Genomic DNA, 16,502 nt, shown 5'->3' with positions numbered 1-16,502 from the left:
ATACATGACCATAAAGTGATATCTATAATATAGTATTAAAAAAAAAAAGGATAGGGGCCCCCAAGTGGCTCAGTCAGTTGAGTGTCTGACTTCAATTAAATACATAGTAATATAAAAGTCATATAAAAAGTCTGTTCGCCTTCCGACTTCGGCTCAGGTCATGATCTCACGGTTCATGAGTTTGAGCCCCGTGTCAGTCTCTGTGCTGACAGCTCAGAGACTGGAGCTGCTTCGGATTCTGTGTGTGTCTCTTTCTCCGCTCCTCCCCAGCTTACACTCTGTCTCTCAGAAATAAGTAAATGTTAAAAAAAAATGAAAAAAAGGTATATATGTAAAACTATGTATTTTATAAAACTATATATGGTTTATGTGTATTTATTTATGGTTTTATGCATGAATATATACACATATTTACTTATGTATTTTGAGAGAGAGAGAGAGAAAGAGAGAGAGAGAGAGAGAGAGAGAGAGAGAGAGAGAGAGAGAGAGAGAGAATCCTAAGCAGGCTCTAGATCAGCACAGCAGGTGTCTGAGATAATGACCTGAGCCAAAATCAAGAGCCAGTCACCACAATAAATATATACATTCATCTTAACTTTGTTAAATGAAAGAGCCTAGGAATAATGGCATCAATTTTCTACTCAAAGGAACTAGAATTAAAAAATGGAACAATTTAAGCATTAATAAAAATAATTACTTTGATGTTGCCTACTGGAAGATGTTAGTGAATATTTGCTCAATTTTAAATTGTATTGTGTTTCAATGTTCCCTTTTTTTTTTTTATCAGATTTTCAAACTAATATTAATGGCCAACTCTACTTGGTCCTTTAACGAATAGTCAGTACCATTTAAAGAAGGTGCTCATTTTTGCAAACATGGTTTTTCCCTTAAACACAAGCAAAATTTCAATCACAAGCAAAATTCATGCCTAAATTGGTAGATATAGTATTCCCTAGAATAATTGTGGTATTATTATTGTTTTTATTGTTCAAAGAAAGGAATGGATGTTTGGAGAAGATAATCTTTAGTCAAAACTAACCATGTGCTAATGTGAAAATCAGTCATGCCATCTTAGTTTTCCACTCAAATATCTTAATACCAGTCAACATCAAACATGCTTATATTTCTGACAACTATCTTTAAAGTGAAAAAAAAGTTTTTACATATTTTGAAATTTTCACCCTTTATCATAGCCAATAAATCATATGCTTTGCATTTTTATATACTAGAAAATATAGTTTTATTAGTGAAAATCGTATTCAAGTTTAAGAAATAAGATTCTTTTAAGCAGAGCTGCTGAAAAATCATACTTATATATGAATCTAATATTAAGATAAATTTATATTAGGATGGTATATAGCAAAGGTTTTTAGTCACTTAACTTTCTACAGGTTCGGTAGATATATTTATATGAAAGTATTATGGACAAAATTAGAATACAGCAGATTAACTTTAAAAACTTATTTTGGATAAATTTTATCTGCTCTTCACCACATATTAAGCAAACTAACTTCTTGGATACTGTAGGACGTATCGAATTAACCTTCCCTTTCTCTCTGGCTCCTCTCCAGAATTACTCGTATTTCACTCAGTCTCATTCTTGTAACTTTTGGAGTGTAAATTATTTACAGCTGTACATATCCTCTAACACTGAAAGCAAGGACCAGGTTCAAAATTTTAAGGGAGAAACTCAATCTGATTCATTTGTTTTGGCTTTTTTTTTCTAGTTATGAAGAGATTACTTCCAAAAACAAAAAATATATTACTTTGGAAGAAGCTCTTATAGCTAATGACATATTCTTTGAGCACGTGCTGATATTCATTCAGTCCTTTCCTTCACTTTGCAATTTTTCTTTTAGGTTCCACCTTTCATGGTCCATATCCCAGGAATCAGAACTCTGTAATGTCCAATTGCCCTTTCCCACTTACCAAAAATCTTTAACTCCCTTTTCCAGACTCATACCAGTTCAGTCTCTTTCTCTATTGAAAAAATGTCAATGTATTTTGCACCTCCTTTGTATTCCTTTCTTCAGAAATTTTTCTGTAAAACTATTGAACGCTCCAGGAATGTGTACCAGCTAGTTCTCCCCCCAAAAATATTAAACCTATTCTTTTAATTAGTTTGTTTATAATGACCAAGAAAAATCTGGCTATACTCCAGTGTTAACATTCCTTCTTTCCTTGGACTAGACAAATTATTTCTAAATCTCAATTTATAAATAAACATAAAATTAATACTTTGATTATTTAAACCATTTATCAAGAGATAGTATATAGCAATGGATAATAAATGACCTGCTAAGTAGTTTTGCTTTATTTTACCAAATTAAGAAAAAATTACTCAGCTTCTTAACTGTCCAGATTTTGCCCACGCCTGTAAAGTACAAAGCAAAATGGAAAGTTGGCCATAATGCCTATGGAGAGAGCCAAGCCAGACAGTTCGGGTCAAAAAGTAAAATTTTTACCCATTGCTTAAATATTAGAAGTTATTCACAGCTGCAGATAATTTGTACTCTACAAATTCTAAGAATATGGTGCTGAGTATGGCTTTGTCCTAATTATCTGGTTTGGCTGCTGATGCTGACCAGATTTTCAGGCATATTTCAAACTTTCCATTTCACCTTTTGCTGGCAACAAAAAATAGTAAAATAAATCCATTTGAGTGAACAAGTCTTCATTCTGTTGAATGGTACTAGATTGTGTACAAGGCTCTGGTGGTCTGTGACTTTGATAGGCCGGTGCATTCAAATTTGCAGTCAAGAACTCTTGGATCTTTGGCCAAAATCAGCGGAGAAGAATTTTATTCTGCTCATTACAGTGGATTGTGTTTTTTTACTTAATCTCTAACCTTTCATATATGTAGAACTGGAACAATAAATATCAAAACAACTGCAGGTGAAACAATTCTACAACATTACAAAACAGAAGAGACCAATTTACCTTAAGAGACTCTAACCAGACATTTAAGAATTAAGCATCTTGAGAGTTATTTCAAAATGATATGTGTGTGTTTATATTTCACACTAATAACTCATACGTGCAAAAATGCAAATTTCCATCATTTTGATGAATCAGTTCAACTTCTAGGTGACCTCAATTTTGACCCTTATTTTCACTGAGGGCAGAAGACTCTGATTTTTCGCAATTTAAGGTAACAGTCACTTTCAGGTTGAAAATGTATTCTGTTGGTAGATGTGTTCACAGCCACCTGTCTGCAGAGCTCCCCGGATAACACCTCGTCATTCTGCAGAGAAAGCACTCCCATCACCCCTGTTTTTCAAGCTCGCCCCATGTGACACAACCATTAAAAAATGTATTCAAGATTTCCTCAAACCTCCTTCTCCTTTCCTTTTTTTAAATAGGAGTTATCTCCCAGGGTTCAGAGGTAAAGAGCCAGTCATCAAGGGCATGTGACTTGCATTCATCTGAATGGGAAGGTGAACACCTCACCCTTGAGCCCTCTCTAGTCATCACTATCTTGTACCCTGACATTCCACATCCTGGATGATTTTAGGCATTTAGAAGTGGGACCTGCTACAGGTATCATTAGTCCCATCCTCACTTGTCATACATTCTACCTTTTCTCATTCTGACTCAAGGTGTCTTCTAAAGACTTCTCCCCTTTAGAATGCTTGGGCACTCTTGTCTACTTTGACCACTCCACCCTGGAGTATATCAAATTCTACAAGGCTAACTTCAGGCCCATTTGACAAAATACCATCCCTTAGCCATTGATAATTTAAACAGATTTTATGTTTTTCCTCTTGGCACAAATCTGAAAGGTCAGGCATTAAATCCGACCTATGAATCCTCCAAATCTATCACTTCCCCACTTAACTTTCTTAACCTACCAGCACTGATACTGGTTAGGTCCCTTCAGAACCATCCCTTCTAACCTACTGACTCAACTTTTTCTTTCATTCATGGTAAAGCAATAAGTATTTTATAATATCAAATATTTTTCCTTTGGTAGTATAAAACTACGTTCAATACTCTGGGCTTGGCTCGTAATTTTTAAAACTGGACTTTTAAAAATTACAGAAAATCCTTTCTGCTTTCTACAAAGCCTGGGCCTTATGAATCAAAATTTATTTGATTTCCCAAATGTCACTACAATTTTGCACTTGAGAAAAGCCTTACAAAATGACATAGGCTTCCTTGTAAAAAAAAAAAAATTATATATATATATATCAACTTTCCCTTTAAGAGCAATGTAGACACAAAGGAACTACTTCTGACTCAGTAGTTGGGGAAGGACTGGGGTGAAAGGAATTGTCAAAAAGCTTCCAGGTTTGGTTGGGGAGACTATGATCTAGTTTAGTTTTTACAACAGGTTGAATTATTAGCCACAATTCTCCCCTCTTCTGAAGTAGGAGTATGCTTCCCCAACCCTGTGCTGGCTTCGTGGAGGTGGAGTACATTTCCCCCAATCTCTTTGGACTGGTCTTCACCATGCAACTTGCTTTGCCCAGTGGAATATGTGGAGAAGCAGCACTTTGACAGTTTTAAGTCTCAGATGTATGAGCTATTTCCCTTGAGCTTCTGGCATTGCCATGGAAAGGGCTTTCCCTAGATAGCTGCTACAGCTGGAGCTTACACCTCAGAATTCCTCCTGGATGGTACCTGAGCCCCGCCCCGGAGGCGGTCTGAGCCCAGCTAGACCCACATATTGAAGCAGAAACCACAGAACAGCCTAGCCTAGACTGGCCTACATTGGCTGACCCCCCCGCTGGTTTAGTGTTGATGCCATTGAGTTGCCTGTTAAACATACAGCTACTGTTTGGAATGGGAAAATATGCGAATTGTTTTCCTTGTATTGTACCGAATAGATTGAAAAGTAAAGAAAATTGAGGAAATCATGAGTTTTAACAAGACTTTTTTTTTTTCTTTTGGTGAAATTATCAGACAGTCATTCAAAGGAGTATTCAGAGATGCCACTACAGTCAACTGGTCAAATCCTCCATTAAATGCAGAAATGTTCTGTTTAAAATTCCAGGAAAGGTTCCTATGGACTTTGCTTTCAATCTCCTAGTCCAAACTCTCACCCGCTCTCACCTGTACTAGTGCAATAGCCTCTACACTCATTGTCCGACACCTATTCATAACCATCTACCCCCCACTTTCTAGTGTGTCCATCATGCTGATATGTTCAATGCGAATATGACCATATTGTTTCCACAGCTTAAAATATGTCACTGCTTTCCCGTTTGCTTTAGGAGAAAGACCAAACTGTTCCAGATGTCCTGCAAGGACCAGCATAATCTAACCCCATTCTACTTCTCCAGCCTCAGTTCTTGGTCTTAGCCCTGCAGCACTGTAGCCATAACTCCTGTCAGTTCCCAGAACAGAACTTGCCTCTCATTGACTCACAGGTTTCACTTACCACTCGCCACAGTCTTCTTGCCTATTGGCCAGTGAGATCCTCAATCCCATTCTCAGTCTGATTTCCAATGCCAACTCCTTAGTCTGGGTTCCTGTTAAAAACGGAGTCTGAGACAAAAGTTTGGAGGCAGTTAGGTTATCGGGGGATGATTCCAGGAGCAAGTGTAGGGACAGAGAGAGTGAGAGGCAAAAAATAGAAAACAGGATGTACCATGGACTCAATTGCATTCCCCCAGAAACCATATATGGAAGCCCTAACCCTGAGTATAATAACATTTGGAAATGGAGCCTTTGGGAAGTCATTAGATTTAGATGAAATCATTAGGTGGGACCCTTATGATGGGATTCGTGCCCTTAGAAGAAAGACACCAGGAACTTGCTTGCTCTCTCCCTGAACTGTAAGAAGATGGGGAGAAGGTGGCCATCTGCAAGCCAGAAAGAGAGCCCTCATTGGGGAACTGAATCAGCCTGCACCTTTATGTTGTACTTCCCACCCTCTTGAACTGTGAAAACAAAATGCTTAAGTCACTACTGAGTTGACTAGTACAGAGTGCTGTCAACTTTTTAATTATTGAAAATGTGGAATACATTTATCAATATTTTCTTTTTGATTGGAGATTTTTATGTCTTGTTTAAGAAATCCTACCCTTCTGTACAGATACAACATCTACTAAAAGAATCTTAGTTTTAGTTTATTTTTGTTTGGTTGGTTGGTTTTGTCTGTTTGTTTGAAGTTTGGCTTCTTTATGAATACCTGTAATCTACCTGGAATTTTTTTAAGATGTGAGGTAAGAACTCAACTTCATTTTTTCCCATATCGGGTACTGAACTCACTCTGGTACTAACCCCAATAAATTCATGTACATACTGCTCCACAGCAATCTAGTGATAATGTAAGCCTTACCGGTTATTCTCTTGCTTAAAAACCTTCAATGGTTCTCCATTATTTATCAAGTCAAGTCCAACGTCCTCAACATCTCATGTAATGTTGGTTTTAGTGACAGCTCTCACCACCCTCTTCCAATTCCTTATGCTCTAAAGACACTTACTTACTTAATTTCCCAATGGGAACACATATTCTTTCCTCAGTGAACTTACTGAGGTAAGAGTGAACTTACCCTTGACTCATCCTCATTTCTAACTTACAGTTTGCCTAGTGTACGTTATTCTCTATTTGATATTAACACACATCAAACTTCGCACACCTTTGCCCTTGGTTCTTCTCCCCCCACTCGACTATACCTTTCATCCCCTCTGTGTGTATGAAAAACATACTTATCAAGTCCATCTTTAAATTTTACCTAATTTCTCTTTATCCCAATTAAAATTATGCCTCTCTAATCACCTCTATTGCATGTTATGGTGATTCTAATGAATTCTTTAGGCACATTTCCCCCTTAAGCTTGAAAGCTACCCGGGAATAATAACACTGTGTCTCATATGTTCATTGCATATTATTAATATAATGAATATTAATTACATTAAGCCAGAAATGAATGTTAATATATACAATTATATTCATGGACTCTGAGAGTACAGACAACATGACATTTTAAAGCAGGAAAAATAAATCATTTAAGCATATTTACCTTGCATTTAATAAAAGCACCAAACCTCCCCTCATTGAACTTTTGTTTTTGCTATTTTAGCCAAGTTCTTTCATTCATATTTTCATTTAGTAGCCACCTGCCAAATAAGTTATAAAAGTTGGCAGTGTCCAAAGGAAGGTAATCAGTAACAAAAGAGAATAGGAGACCAATAAGACATTCAGTTTCATGACTCTGGATAAGAGACAGAGAATAATGACATGATTGTAAATGCTCAGGTATAGGAAGGTTTTCTTAAGTGATAGTCACTAGCTGCTCGTCCTTCTCCAGAAAGAGAGCATGAGCTTGGTGAGACCAAAAGTGAATTTTGTAGCTAAATAGCCCTTGGAGAAAGCTCCCATCAGGGGAGCAACTCTTGTCCCTGTGATAAGAAAATCCATCTTTGCTGGTTTAAGAATAGTCCTTTAAGCAGGAAACGGGGCCCTTGCCCCATCATGCAATGGAAAATCAACAATTTCAATCTTTAAAGTCTTTCTTCTCAGGGAGCCTGGGTGGCTTGGTCAGGTAAGTGTCTGACTTTAGTTTAGGTTGGATTATGACCTCTCAGTTCGTGGGTTCGAGCCCCGCATGAGGCTTTGCACTGACTGCTTAGGATTCTCTCTCTCCTTCTCACTGTCCCTCCCCTGTGCATGTGCACACTCTCTTCTTCAGAATAAATAAATGAACCTTAAAAAAAAAAGTCTTCCTCCTCAGATATAAATCACTGTAGAAGCCCAATACAGTACAGATTTGTAACGCGCTCAATTGTGGTTACCAGCTGTAATAAATTAGCCTGATAGTTTAAATTGCATATTGATGATTGGCAAACCACAAAAAGAGTCATAAAAATGTCAGTCTCCCAAAATAAGTGATTAGGTAAGTAAGTACCACCATTTTAATTTTTATTTATTCTTAAAATTATAGACAAGTATAATAATTATAACTTGAATCTCAAATGGAATTCTCAATTCAATATACTAGAATAATGATTTTAAAGATGCTTGTGCATCTTTTTTATGGTAATTAATTTCTCTTTGTTAGAATATTGTGTTTTGTGAGAATAAACCTGAATACATGTAACATTAATTTTGCTCTTTGTTTAAAATTTTAAATGACTGTAAACAACTATTTACATTATATAATTATATTACTATCACATTATTCTTTCTAAATCTTTTAAGTTTATTTATTTCTTTTGAGAGAGGCAGAGAGAGGGAGAGCAGGGGAGGGGCAGAGAGAGATGGAGAGAGAGAATCCCAAGCAGGCTCTGCACTGTCAGCATAGAGTCTGACGCAGGGCTCAAACTCCTAAACCGTGAGATCATGACCTGAGCCGACGTCTAGAGTCAGACACTTAATCGAGTGAGCTACCCAGGCACCCCTCCTTGTAAATCTTATACAAACTTTAAAATGACATTTTCAGAGCCTTACTAGGATGTTTTACTACTCTAATACAACATGGTAAATGTATCCAATGCCACTTGAATTGTACACTTTAAAACAGTGAAAGTGAATTTAATTATATATGTATTTTCCCACAATAAAAAATTATATTCTGCTCCTTGGATTATGGATTTCTCTTTTTAATTTTTCTGTAAATACTCTGCAATTCTTTAACAATTCTCTCTTCTCCATTCCTCTAGCACTCCAATTAGTCATTACTACATGTTTCCTATCTCCTTGCCTCTCTCTCAGGTTTATCTTCTTACCATTATGTGTACATGGTTCTGAGCCCTGAGTTCACAGATCATTTTTCCAACTGCGTCTAATCTGCTATTCAACCTGTTCACAGAGTTTTTATATGAATGGCTATTTAAATTTCAATTATAGAAGTTCCATTTGAATGTTCGTTTTCAACCTTTTCTGTTCAAATCCCTCACTGTATAACCATGGCTTTAAATGTATCCTTTATTACTTTAAACATTTTGTACTTATATTTCTCATATTCTGTATTTGAGAGTTCCAACACCTGGAGTTCTCCCGTGATTAAATCTGTTATTTCTGGTTACTGTTGAATGCATGACTTATCTCATTAATCTTTCAGAGGCTACCTCTTGTAACCGTCTCGGCTGATATCAAGGACCCACTTAGCTGAAAGTAAACCTGGGAGGCATGTGCGTGTACGTGCGTATGCATGCGTTTCCAGCACACGGTGCACCATGACAGCGACAAAAATTGTTAGTAAAGAAATAGCTGTCTCTGCCAAAATATTCCTGTAAAGCTCCACACTACTTAAGGTTTCTGAGCAACTGCACGTTTCTCAACCGCCTGGAGTATGATTCTCCACACCCTTCACACAGATAAGTCCCGGTTCCTCCCGGTTCCATCACAGGCATATCCTCCAGAAAACCTGTCCTCATGTTCCATCTACTCCTCCAAAGCAGTGCTGAGCACCTCAGTAGCGGTGGACCTGCTTTTACAAAAAGGTTGATTTTTTAAGGTGTATTTCCCTGTATTATAATTTTCCTTTTTGTATCCTAACTCCCTCACTAAACCATAGAATCCCTGAACACATACACTGTCTTTTTCCTCCTGATTCACAGCCCCTATCTCATCATTAGGCACTCAGTAGTTATTTGCTGAGTAAAAGACCGAATAAAATGAAAATCTGGAAAGTTGAAAAGTGAGTATTTCTCCTGGGATCTTTGATAATTGTGCTAGACATTTCCCCCTCTCGCTTCCCCTGTCTCCATTGTACCTGCTCTGTGTCTCAGGAAACTGACATTCATGGTCTACATCAAACTCACTTGCTCTCTGGCTTCCTGTTGGGTTCATTCAATAAGAAGCATGAGTCGAAGCTGGGAAGCCAGAAACCACTGATGTCCCCAGTTTCCCCTGGCGGCGGGGTCAGCACGTGTTGGCTATGTGACCTTCCACCGATGACCACGGTTCCTTTCATGAAGTCTCCTCCACTAAGCTACTTTCCTTTGGGTCCTGTGTAACCCCTCCCTTTCCTCCGTCTAACTGTGAGTGGGAATGCCACTCCACTGTGATTGGTTTGTTCCTGAATCACACATTATCTCTTGTTGGGTCCATTATACCTTGACAAAACCTTTGCAATTTCCCTTTAAACCACTCAAATTACCCCCTCTGAAGACTGCTGGCCCTTGACTGATATCAATAATGTGGCACTTCAGAATTGCTTGTGCTTTGGGCGGGGGGGAAGGCTAGCACAGCTTATGAAAGACAAAACAATTCAAGGACAATTTTCAGACTGAAGTACATAAAATTTAAGTAAAATGTTCAGTCAACAAGGATGGATCTGGAGGACATTATGCTAAATGACATAAGCTAGTCATAGAAGGACAAATACTGCATGATCCCACTTCGAGGACGTATCGAAAATAGTCAAACTCATAGGAGCAAAGAATAGAATGGCAGTTTCCAGGGGACGGGGGCTGGGAGAAGTGGGGAACTGTTCAATGGATATAGTTTCAGTTATGCAAGATGAATAAGCTCTAAAGATCTGCTGTACAACATAGTGCCTATAGTTGACAGTGTACTATTGTGCCCTCCAAAATTCATAAGAGGGCAGATCTCATGTGAAGTGTCCTTAACACTAAAAACAACAACAAAACATGGTGGAGCAGGGGAAACTGAGAGATATGGATAAATCTCTTCCTTTGATCATGGTGCTCATATCATGGGCATTTGTCTATGTCCAAACTCATTAAATTGTACATATTAAATATGTTCATTTCTTTTCAGTATATCAGTTATTCCTCAGTAAAGCTGATATAAGTTATTTAAGGTTAACCTTTAGGGCAGAACCAAACATAACAATAACTGACTTTTTAAAAAAATTGAAAACCTTGTAATGGTATTTACATTACCATTGTAATGGTAGATTTTACGGGACTGAAGAGAAAAAATAAGCAGCTGATTTAAGGGCTAATATTCACAAGACTGGAGTATAAAACTAAAAACTCAGAAAAAGAATTTCAGAAAGAAATTTCTGCCTACAGAAGTAAATGTTTCAAGATTGTATTTTTCTTAAGAACAAGAAGATTGGGTGATTGCTAGTTCCAAAGGCATCAGTGTTCCTCAGAAATTTTATGACCAGGGACTTTGTCATTCCTCTGTGCAATCCCAGGATGGTTTGGATTAGAAAAGAAGCATATCACATTGTATAAGATTGTTTTCTGAAAAAACAAAACAAAACAAATCATCCAATAGCCCTTTGAAACTTCTTTATGATAGAATAGGATTCTCAGAGGAAAACACTTAAAGTATCTCTTTAGTAATTTCTAAATGTCTCATCACTTCTTCAAGTGGTGAATTATATTCACAAATAGTTAAAGTAAGGTAACTCTATGGGTCCAGAAATTACACAAAGTTCAGTTATTTTGAAGAAGCTCTTAGTATGGTAGTAATATATTGACAGACTGGTTTCCAAGCATCTGGACTCCATTTCTAAGGATTAGGACAAGATGTCGCATCATAAATATATATATTTATGATATATATTTATATATGATATATATGATATATTTATATGTGATATGATTTATATATGATACACATAAAAATATATATAATACATATATATTAATTTTCTCTAAGTTAGTAAAAACATCAAAGGTTTACTCTTTCCTGTGTTAGTAGCTCACATGACAGCATAAATAATATGACTGAGTGTATGATATACACAGAGGAATTGTCTTAGCATCTTAAGGAAGCCCAATACGTGCCACTCCTCACCCCTACCTGAGTTCTGAACAAAATAAAAATTAAGTCAGGAATAAGACCTTTGGAGGACAAAACATCATCTTCTGTGTGTGGGAGATAGCACACAGAAGTGGGGGCAGTAGGGGATAAGCTACGTGACCTGGAGACTTGGTCCTAGTCGCAGAAAAAGCCAGAACACTACGTGCTCTCCTGACCCCGTAAGCGTAGGCCATGGACAAAGGAGCAGGAAATGTGTGCTGCCTCTGGTCAGGCTGGCTTCCAAAGAGGAAAGCAGAGGATATGAGCTGCAACAAATATCCCATTTCTTCTCAAATCTCCAACAAGAACATCACTACTTCCCCACCTCTGAGGGAGTCACTGAAAAGATAGAAGATCCGAGAATGCTGATGGTACCTCTCCTCCTGACTCAGAAGTGGGGAAGGATAGGTCTGTCCCCAACTTTGCTCAACTTTTCATGCCCTTAACCCACAGGGCCAACCCCATGGTCAATCAGGTTTTGACTGTTCTTCTCGAGGAAGGAAACCAAATGTCAATCAGAGTTTCCTGCTTCAGTTTTCAATAGGTTGTACATCATTTTTTTTAATGTTTGTTTATTTTTGAGAGAGAGAGAGACAGAGTGAGAGCAGGGGAGGGGCCAAGAGAGAGAGGGTCAAAGAATCCGAACCAGGCTCCAGGCTTGAAGCTGTCAGCACAGAGCCCGATGTGGGGCTCAAACTCAGACTGTGAGATCGTGACCTGAGCTGAAGTCAGACGCTCAACGGACTGAGCCCCTAGGTGCCCTTAGGTTGTATACCTAATGCCAGCTGCTGCTCCATCATTAAGACTTCTGAGTTGACTTGCTGCTTATAGTTGCTAATCCTTTGAAACACAGTACACACCAACAATTGTTCAGTATTTATAGAATGATGCGGTGCCAGTGTCCTGTCTCTGCTCCAGTTTCTCTGGGCCTTCAATGTGATGGCTGGGGGTGGACAGGTGGACAATCATCTGGAGGAGGAGTCTTCACAAACATGTCCAATAACTGATACTAGGTTGAAGCTATTGCCCAAGACCTCAGCTGGTGCCCTTGGCTGGAGCATTATACATGGCCAATCCACATGCTCTGGGCTTCTTCATATCTTGGACATCTCAGTGTGGGTGGACTTCTTACATAGTTGCTCAAGGCTCCAAAACAAGTGTCCTGAGAGAACCAGATGGAAGCTCCGTAGCTTTTTCTGACCCAGACCCAAGATTTAGGGACCTGACTTCTGCTGCATTCTACTCTTCACACAAAATCACTAAAAAAGGTCCAAATTTAAGAGGAGCGAACATAAAACCCAACTCTCATGAGAGGAATGCCCATTTTCAGGTGTGTTACAAAACCTTCACAGTCCAATAGATATTAGTGTTGAATTTGTTTTATAATGATCTGAAATCAGGCACAAGAAGATACTAACTCCAAGATGAGTGTTCCACCAAGACTGAACATTACTTTTCCATTCTATTTCCTATGCAGATTGTGTTCAGTAAGTAATTCACCAGAGCATATCAGAAGACCTTCAAGGAAACTAAATAACATCAACAAGATATTCCAATAATAAGTTTCATAAAGGTACTCTCATAATGAAAGCCCTAAAATATAGAATTGCTCCACATATTGAAGATGGTTTCTTATTAATAAGATTTCCAGGATGAACTAAATGCAAATGCTATAAGTTTTCAAGGTCAAACACTTCAAATCCAAAACAATTAAAACTCCATAAAAATGTCTTGTACTTACAGAAGTTCAAAGAAATTAATTTTGTTTCTCCCCGGTTTTTTTTTTTTTTTCTGCTCAGTCTCAGCTAAAACCAGATGTTTACTCACTGGGAAGATCTGAGGTTCTTTCAGCAGAAGCAGGCTGGAGAATCGCTTCCTGAAAGCACTAAAGCGCCTTCAGGCCTCAAAAGCTGTGCCAATCTCAAGTCTTCGATCAGCCTCTGCAAAGATTTCAAAAGACCAGATACCTGAAAAGACATGACTCCACACTGCTCACTTACACAAGGCACTTATTTACAAGGATATGATTCATTAAGAGAAAGACAATGGAGTACAGGAAAGCAAGGAGGCTTTGAAAGACATCTAGGTGCTAACTCCCCAGGGTACTTGTTGGCAAACTGACACGATCTCTGGACTGAACCACCAAGGTGTGTGTTTGACTGTAGGCTTCTGGGCAGCTCAAAGCAGAAGTTCCGAGGGAGATTTTTAAGGTACCTCTGATCACATAGTCAGACCGGGTTGTCTAAACCATTGTGCTAGTTGGAAATCAGAAGCAAACAAACTGGCCCTAAGGGTCAGAATTTGAACAGCACACATTATCAATTTTACTACCCTTCTCTTGGCCAAGAGTCAAAGCCAGACATCCAGGCATCTCTAGAAATAAAGATGGAGCTATTACAGACCAGTTGTAAGTATCCTTAATCCTACAGTCTCTTTTCTAAAGAGTCCAAAGATTATCACTACACTGTCCCAACACCCAGCAAATTTAGAAAGCAAAGTAATCTGCAGCCCCTAAAGCAGTTGAGTAGGCAACATTTGTTCATATTACCAATACTTAGTGATGCCAAAGATCTCAGGAGAAACTCAATGGCTTTCAGGGAAGAAAAGTAGATGGAGAATATTATTGCTTTCAGCCCTCCCAGAACACCCATCAATCTGTGACAGTGGTCCATGACCAATTAGCTTAAACTTAACAGTAAGGAGAAATTAGCCATCAAGAAGTTAATTCTGCTGTTATGTTTACCTGATATCCAGGCACAAATCTCTTCTGTCAAAGAGTGGCATATGGAATTTAGTGGTCTGTTGAGGGTTGAATTGTATGTCAAAAAAAACAAGCTTAAATTCTAATCCCTGATATCCATGAATGTGACCTTACTAGGAAATAGAATCTTTGCAAAAGTAATTAAAATTCAAGTTAAGAGGTTATACTAGAGTAGGATGGATCTTTGATCCAACAGGACTGGTGTCCTTACAAGAGGAGACAGATGTGCAGGCAGGACACCCTGTGAGGGCAGAGGCAGAGATTGGAGTGAGGCATCCATCAGCTGGGGAGTGTGCCAAGAACTGCCAGCCATCACCAGAAGCTAGGAAAGAAGCATGAAACTGATTTTCCCTCAAAGCTTCCAGAAGAAACCAACCCTGCAGACATCTTGATATTAGATTTCCAGTCTCTGGAACTGTGAGACAATACATTCCTTTCATTTTAAGCCTTTTGTTTATGGTCATTTGTTGTAGCAGGTTCTAGCAAACAAATACATAGCCTGACTCCAGCTATGAGCTCTCATTGCTGGCCATTTTAAATCTCTCCCCTCCCCCCTTTACCTCCTACCCAATACCTGGAAAAGCAGGTAAGAAGGCCCAGATGCTCCGTTCTTTGACACCAATGGGACCTTCAAACCACCTGTAGGAACCGCTGCTTTGCCTTACCCTCATTGGCCAGTCTCCGTCCCCTGCTCTCTCAAGCCATTTTTGGAACTACTACAGAGCCCCCTTGTTATGTGAGTGGTAAACTTTTCCCATCTGTTCTGCATGTATATGGTGTCATCACTCTTAACATGGAGACTAAATTCTGGATAGGGGTTCTTTCTCTTTCTTCAGGATGGCCATAAATAGAACATACCTGCCTTCCTGAAAAGTTGAGACATTTCAACTCTGGAAATCCTGTTCCCAGTCTTGTTTGTCGTGCGATTCTCTTCAGTTCACCATATTCGAAACCTCTTCATTCCTACTTCCCCTTAGAGCCCCGTATTTCTGCTATTTCCTGGATTGCGTTGCAGGTGGATTCTATTTAGTGACATTAGGGTCTCTTGTGAAGAAGAAATGTAATCCCTGGTTCAATCATGCCTACTCAAGAAAGGTGCATCTCACTGGGTCATCCATGAATGTTTGCGAAAGCTGGCTTGACCCCCTGGAGTATAAGCTATAATACTGGGGCCAACTCTGCAGCAGAGGCTGTCACTGGCCCCTCTACTCTCCTCTTGCAGTTATCCCAGAAAATGGAAACAACTAGAATCCTAGAGAGTCATAGCCTGCACTGAAAGAACTTGACGTGAGAAGCAAGTGTATGTGAGCAGTGCTAGGGACTATGGTGAATACTTTGTTGGATGCCTAGGTCCTCTTTATGGCAGGTGCAGCCACCCCCAGATAGCAAAACTCACAGATGACACCTTCTCTTGAGAATTACCACCAGCCAAATGGGAGCCACTGCACCTTCCGGGCTACTCTTGCAAACTCTCTAAGGGCATGTTAGAGCCAATAACTGACTGAAATGGGAATACAAAATTTGACTCCTTTGGCACAAGATAGGGTCAACTTTTGCGCAACTGACGCTCTAGAACTGGCTGTTGAATACACAGTGCGACTAGCAGTTACTGAACGGATGAAATGAGATATGCATTCGATTTCGACAAGTTAGTATGAAAAATGAATGTAAGATATCTCATCAATGTTTAATATTGATATGCTGAAATGACAATACTTTGGATGTATTGGTTTAAACAAAATGTTGTAAACCATCTGTTTCTTTTTACCTTTTTAAATGTGGCTACTAGACAGTTTAAAATTAAATATGTGGCATGCAACATATTTACTATATTTCTTCTGGATGGCATTGCTCTAGAGCTTTCCTCTGGGATCAGTCTGAACCAAGTCTCCAGCTAAGACCACATTCGTGCTGATCTGGATTCCCTTCTCCTGTTTCGAGTCCCCCAGTGCACTCTCTGGACAACCCTCCCTCACTAAATCACCAAAACAGAATCCCACCTCAGGCTCTGCTAGAAACCAAACCTAAAACACTTCATGTTTTGTATAAGTTTGGTCTTCGATATTC

At 38.8% G+C, this 16,502-nt stretch overlaps 1 protein-coding gene across 14 annotated transcripts in view; it reads right to left on the bottom strand.

Annotated features, from left to right (window-relative positions):
• CCDC102B (coiled-coil domain containing 102B) overlaps positions 1-16,502 on the bottom strand; it is a 201,760-nt gene that overhangs the window by 157,338 nt on the left and 27,920 nt on the right. For 9 of the 14 annotated variants that reach the window (XM_045041146.1, XM_045041147.1, XM_045041143.1 and 6 more), the window contains exons 3-4: positions 13,416-13,614; positions 5,384-5,490 (exon numbers count right to left, since the gene is read on the bottom strand). The gene's annotated coding sequence lies outside the window, so the exon portion shown is untranslated. The other 5 variants (XM_045041144.1, XM_019815410.3, XM_019815415.3 and 2 more) reach the window with 5 other exon arrangements.

This window comes from Felis catus, chromosome D3 (assembly GCF_018350175.1).
Source record: "Felis catus isolate Fca126 chromosome D3, F.catus_Fca126_mat1.0, whole genome shotgun sequence".
In the NCBI taxonomy this organism is placed as follows: Eukaryota; Metazoa; Chordata; class Mammalia; order Carnivora; family Felidae; genus Felis; species Felis catus.
This window is presented reverse-complemented; position numbering and strand designations above follow the sequence as displayed.